Source organism: Oncorhynchus mykiss, chromosome 24, assembly GCF_057628025.1.
Source record: "Oncorhynchus mykiss isolate SJ-2025 chromosome 24, ASM5762802v1, whole genome shotgun sequence".
Classification (NCBI taxonomy): domain Eukaryota; kingdom Metazoa; phylum Chordata; class Actinopteri; order Salmoniformes; family Salmonidae; genus Oncorhynchus; species Oncorhynchus mykiss.
In genome coordinates this window covers 27,889,512-27,896,490 of record NC_143045.1, presented here as the reverse complement: position 1 = coordinate 27,896,490, position 6,979 = coordinate 27,889,512, and positions in this window count along the sequence as shown.

The window sequence follows — 6,979 nt, the reverse complement described above, 5'->3', positions numbered from 1 at the left end:
GTTTTTTTCCGATGTTCCAGTTGTCTTAAATGCACTCAAGTCGGACGTTGACGATTTCCCGAGTTCCCAGTTCTTTTGAGCGTGGCACTAGTCAGTTGCAGAACGGAATGCATTCAACTGAAATGTCTTTCACATTTAATCCAACCCCTCTGAATCAGAGAGGTGTGGGGGCTGCCAAAAACTATATTTTGGTTTTTGTTTCATCAGTCCATTGTTGACATAGTCCCAAAATGTTTTGCTTGTCAGCAATCAAGTTTTCAAGTTATGTAACTTTCAAAATACAGAAATCATCCCCATATGACAAGTTTCCCCAAAAACATTATTGAACAGACAGAAACATGGATGTGGTAGGGTGTAGCTTGACGCAATGAGCAACCTATTTAAAGGGCAGCAGAGCAACCTATTTAAAGGGCAGCAGAGCGTTCCCAAAATCTACCTGTTTTTCAACTGTTCGTACAGAACCGCACTGTTTCCGTTTAATTCCGTTGAACATTGCTGTACATTTTTTCATATTGAAAGCAGCCATGGAAGTCAATGTTTGCACGCACACGCTTCATTCTACTTCTTCTCTGCTTCCTGTCCGCAGTAGCATGGTGCTCGTATTGTGAGGCTGATTAGCTAGGACAGATGTGTGTGTACGCAAAGTAAAAACACAACATGGAATCCATGTTTGGTTTTGATTTGGAGGGGGGTGGTAGCATCTAACAATTGTATTTATTTATTTGCTGGGCACCCTCTCAGCGAAGTAATTGACAACCTCCTAATCAGAACCTTCTACTTATTACAGATATATCTTCGAAGGTGGGAAAACATGCAGAGGCAAGGGTCGGTAAATAACTCAAGGTGGTGTTATAAGGATAGATCAGAGTCCCACTAGGTTCTAAACTGGGCTATAAAGTTATATATAAAGTTACACCGAACAGTTCATAACAAAAGCCAAGTATTGCTACGGGTATTTGGAACATATTTGATGTTATACAATTGTCATAGGCTATCAAATATTAGGCTTCTTAATCCACAATCACACTGGATTATGCCTAGCCTAATTCATCAGACTGTGATAATAAAAGCGGTTAGATTATGCCCTATTGAAGACCAGTGGAGGCTGGTGTCAAAGATTGTAGGCGTGACCAAGGCCCCTATTACCATAGTACACCCCACCTATTTGCTGAAAAGTTGTGCGATGTACAAAAGATTGTCTATTATTTTGACAAGATATTTGAGTGACTGCTCTATCAATGGAAACGCATGTCCTCAAAGATGGAAGTCAGGCAGGACGAGGTGAGGTCAGGTGGGACCATTCTAGCTAATGAGACGGCAGATACGTGTGAACAACAGGGCATAGAGATAGATAGACAAACAAATAAACCGAAATAAAAGCTAATTCTTCTCATGCTTTGGCATGAGGGTCTGCTATATAAACTGATTTAAAGCAGTGTTAGGGGAAAGTCAGTGCTGGCGACCATCGTAGGGACAGTCCAGCATCACGAGGACTGTCTCTCCAGACTCGGCAGCGATATGGACAGCGTGCTGGCAACCATCCTGCGTTTGGAGGGGGATGTACAGTCCCAATAGTCTCCAGCACTGGTTCTGGTACCAACCTCCACACCACCACTACCTGCCCCTGTCCCATCTGAGCTGGTTTGCGGAATACCCCTGAGCGCTTTGACGGCGCGACAGCGAGATACAAGGGATTCCTTCTGCAAGGCGACCTGTACCTCGCTCGCTACGCTAAGGCTGTCTCTAGGAGAGACAGGGTTGCCACCGTCATCTCGGCACTGACAGGACGGGCCCTGGACTGTGATGCCGTGGTTTGGAAGACCTCCTGGAGTTCCGGACAATCGTGGCCTCCACTGGAAGGAACGAGTCGGCTCTGGTCACCGTTTCCCCCAGCGGACTGCGGGAGGAGGTACAGATGGAGTAAGCCTGCCGTGATGACCATGTGTCACTTGACCAGCTCTTCAGCATGGTGATCCGGTTGGACAACCTCCTGCGGTCCGACAAAGACCTACACAGGAATCCGGAGCCCATGGCTACACGTGCTCTGTAGTCAAAGCAGATGGAGGTGGGCTCTGCACGTTTGCCCGAGGTAGAGCGTAGGAGAAGGAGGAATCTGGGCCTCTGCTCCTATTGTGGAAAAATGGGTCATTTCTCCCCTACCTGCCCTCTAACCAATAATAGGCGAGGAGGTGACAAACCAGGGAATTCCCCTACTCCAAACCAGATAGGAGGCAAGATCTCCTCTCCTTTTCTGTCAACTAAACTAGTGTGTTTCCCAATTAAATTCCCTGAATACCCTAGCCTCTCACTCTCGTTAGCTCTGATTGATTCCAGTACTGCCGGGAATCTTTTAGATAGCGCACTGGCCACTGCATTACACATTCCTTTGGTTCCCCTACAGTCCAACATTCCGGTTCGAGCCCTGGATAATCGGTCCAATAGGGGCAGGGCTCGTACATCACATCACTGTTCCCATTTCTTTGCTGACCCATGACACTCATTTAGAACAGGTCATCTTTAGAGACACCCTCACGCACCCCATTGTTTTAGGTCTCCAGTGGTTGAGTTGGCATAACCCTGTTATTTCCTGGTCCTAGAGGAGACTGCTGGGTTGGTCGCAGGAGTGTCAGGGGAGGTGTCTTGCGGTGTCTGTCAACACCAGTACGGTGGAAATTCCAGACCACGCCCCTCAAGTGGATTTACTGGAGGAACACCAGGATCTGTACCGGATTTTCTCTAAGACCCAGGCTTCACGCCCTGCCTCCTCATCGCCCCTGGGACTGTGCCATTGACCTGCTGTCTGACGCAGGCCTCCCAAGAGGACACGTCTATCCCCTCTCAAATGTGGAGACCGAGGCCATGGAGATCTACATACAGGAGAGCCTCCAGAAAGGTGTTATCCGCTCCTCTACGTCACCAGCCTCCTCAAGCTTATTTTTTGTTAAGAAGAAAGATGGGGGACTGCGCCCCTGCATTACCTATCGAAAACTGAAGACACTGTGAAGTTCAGCTATCCTTTACCCCTCATCCCAACCATCATCGAACAAATGCATGTGGCACAGCACTTCACGAAACTGGACTTGAGGGGCGCCAACAATCTGATGCGCATTTGTGCAGGCGACAAATGTAAAACGGCCTTCTCCACGACCACGGGGCATTACCAGTATCTCTTAATGCCCTTTGGCCTGTCTAATGCTCCTTCTGTCTTCCTTCAGTCTTCCAGGCCTTTATCAACGAAGTGTTTCGGGACATGCTGAGACGGGGTATAGTGGTTTATAGAGAGAATATTTTGGTCTATTCTGCTGACCGCGCCCAGCATGTCTCATTAGTCAGGTCTGTGCTGGGATGAATGTTGGAGCATAATCTACAGTTGTAGTCGGAAGTTTACATACACTTAGGTTAGAGTCATTAAAACTTGTTTTTCAACCACAAACTATAGTTTTGGCAAGTCAGTTAGGACATCTAAAATCAAATCAAATCAAATGTATTTGTCACATACACATGGTTAGCAGATGTTAATGCAAGTGTAGCAAAATGCTTGTGCTTCTAGTTCCGACAATGCAGTAATAAGTAATCTAGTAATCTAACCTAACAATTCCAAAACTACTACCTTATACACACAAGTGTAAAGGGATAAAGAATATGTACATAAAGATATGAATGAGTGATGGTACAGAACGGCATAGGCAAGATGCAGTAGATGGTATCAAGTACAGTATATACATATGAGATGAGTAATGTAGGGTATGTAAACAAAGTGGCATAGTTTAAAGTGGCTAGTGATACATGTATTACATAAAGATGCAGTAGATGATATAGAGTACAGTATATACATATACATATGAGATTAATAATGTAGGGTATGTAAACATTATATTAAGTAGCATTGTTTAAAGTGGCTAGTGATATATTTTACATCAATTTCCATCAATTCCCATTATTAAAGTGGCTGGAGTTGAGTCAGTGTGTTGGCAGCAGCCACTCAATGTTAGTGGTGGCTGTTTAACAGTCTGATGGCCTTGAGATAGAAGCTTATAATTTTTCCAACAATTGTTTACAGACAGATTATTTCACTTAGAATTCACTGTATCACAATTCCAGTGGGTCAGAAGTTTACATACACTAAATTGACTGTGTCTTTAAACAGCTTTGAAAAATCCAGAAAATTATGTCATGGCTTTAGAAGCTTCTGATAGGCTAACTGACATAATTTGAGTCAATTGGAGGTGTACCTGTTAATGTATTTCAAGGCCTACCTTCAAACTCAGTGTCTCTTTGCTTGACATCATGGGAACATCAAAAGAAATCAGCCAAGCCCTCATGAAAAGACCTCCACAAGTCTGGCTCATCCTTGGGAGCAATTTCCAAATGCCTGAAGGTACCACGTTCATCTGTACAAACAATAGTACGCAAGTATAAACACCATGAGACCACGCAGCCGTCATACTGCTCAGGAATGAGATGCGTTCTGTCTCCTAGAGATGAATGTACTTTGGTGTGAAAAGTGCAAATCAATCCCAGAACAACAGCAAAGGACCTTGTGAAGATGCTGGAGGAAACAGGTACAAAAGTATCTATATCCACAGTGAAACGAGTCCTATATCGACGTAACCTGAAAGGCTGCTCAGCAAGAAAGTAGCCACTGCTCCAAAACCGCCATAAAAAGACAGACTACGGTTTGCAACTGCACATGGGGGCAAATATCATACTTTTTGGAGAAATGTCCTCTGGTCTGATGAATCAAAAATAGAACTGTTTGGCCAGAATGACCATCGTTATGTTTGGAGGAAAAAGGGGGAGGCTTGCAAGCCAAAGAACACCATCCCAACCGTGAAGCACGGGGGTGGCAGCATCATGTTGTGGGGGTGCTTTGCTGCTGGAGGGACTGGTGCACTTCACAAAATAGATGGCATCAGTAGGAGGAACATTATGTGGATATATTGAAGCAACATCTCAAGACATCAGTCAGGAAGTTAAAGCTTGGTCTCAAATGGACAATGACCAAATGCAAATGGTTCTTCCAAATGTACAATGGCCCCAAGCATATTTCCAAAGTTGTGGCAAAATTGCATAAGGACAACAAAGTCAAGGTATTGGAGTGGCCATCACAAAGCCCTGACCTCAATCCTATAGAAAATGTGTGGGCAGAACTGAAGAAGTGCGTGCGAGCAAGGAGGCCTACAAACCTGACTCAGTTACACCAGCTCTGTCAGGAGGAATGGGCCAAAATTCACCCAACTTATTGTGGGAAGCTTGTGGAAGGCTACCTGCAACGTTTTACCCAAGTTAAACAATTTAAAGGCAATGCTACCAAATACTAATTGAGTGTATGTAAACTTCTGACCCACTGGGAATGTGATGAAAGAAATAAAAGCTGAAATAAATCATTCTCTCTACTATTATTCTGACATTTCACATTCTTAAAATAAAGTGGTGATCCTTCCCTAAAACAGGATTTTTTTTAGTAGGATTAAATGTCATGAATTGTGAAAAACTGAGTTGAAATGTATTTGGCTAAGGTGTACGTAAACTTCAGACTTCAACTGCATATGTTAAACAAGAAAAATGTTTGTTTTTCCAGCGGCCCGTGTCCTTTTTGGGCTACCTCATATCCACGGAGGGAGTGGAGATGGAGGAGCAACCCGTCAACGCAGTCAGGTCATGGCTCATCCCCAACTCTGTGAAAGCAGCCCAGCGTTTCCTGGGGTTCGCCAACTATTTCCAGAGGTTCATCCAGGGCTTCAGCTCAGTGGCCGTGCCTCTTACCTCCCTGCTGAGAGGAGGTCCCCTGTGGCTTCATTGGACGGCGGAGGCAGAGAGAGCGTTCTAGACGCTGGCGAAGAGTAGATCCCACCTGGATTGTCTCGGGTTTAGCCTCTTTGCTGCCCTGATGTACTCCAGGTTTCGGTGGTCCGTCCACTCCAGGAAAGGGTTTTTGGACCCTTCCAGCAAGTGCCTCCATTGCTCCCATGCTGGCAAGTCCCGACCCCTAACTCCCCTTCATCGTCAAGGTAGGAGTCGGGGTAGGGCTGTCCCAGCTCACCAGAACCCCTCCAAAGCTGCAATCCTGCACCTTTTACTCCAAGCAGCTGAGCCCCGCCCAGAGGAACTACGACGTAGGGGACCGGGAACTCTTGTCGTTTAAGAAGGCTCTGAAGGCATGGAGGCACTTGCTGGAGGGGTCCAAATACCCTTTCCTGGTGTGGACGGACCACCGAAACCTGGAGTACATCAGGGCAGCAAAGAGGCTAAACCCGATACAGTCCAGGTGGGGTCTATTCTTCGCCAGGTTCCAATTTAAGCTTTCCTATAGGCCAGGCTCGAAGAACGTGAAGGCGGACGCCCTGTCTCACCTCTATGATGCAGAGGAGAGGCAGGGAGAGGAGACCTCCATCATCCCTCCGTTCCGTATCATTGTGCTAGTGGTGTGGGACATGGATGCCGACATACAGCAGGCCCTGTGTACGGAACCTGCACCTGCCCACCACTGTGACTGACCCAAAATTAAGGAAAGCTTTGACTATGTACAGACTCAGTGAGCATAGCATCGCCATTGAGAGAGGCCGCCGCAGGCAGATCTGGCGAGAGAGAAAACAGGCTATGTGCACACTGCCCACAAAATGAGGGGAAAACTAAGCTACACCTCCTAACCTCCTGCCAAATGTATGACCATATTAGAGACTGTCACACAGGGAGTCAGGAAGTAGGTGCAGAAGGAGAGTTTAGTAACAATGATGCAAGGCAAATTAACAAAAATGTGAGGACAGACACTGGGATTTGAGAAGCAAGTACAGGGAGTGAACATTTAATGTATAACGGCTATGAAACGAAACATGGACAGCATCTGGACAAGGAAAACATAACAACAATAATGCTGACACGGGGATCAAACTGAGGAACAGACAGATATAGAGGGGGCAATCACTAAAGTGGTGGAGTCCAGGCGAGTCCAATGAAGCGCTGATGCGCGTAATGATGG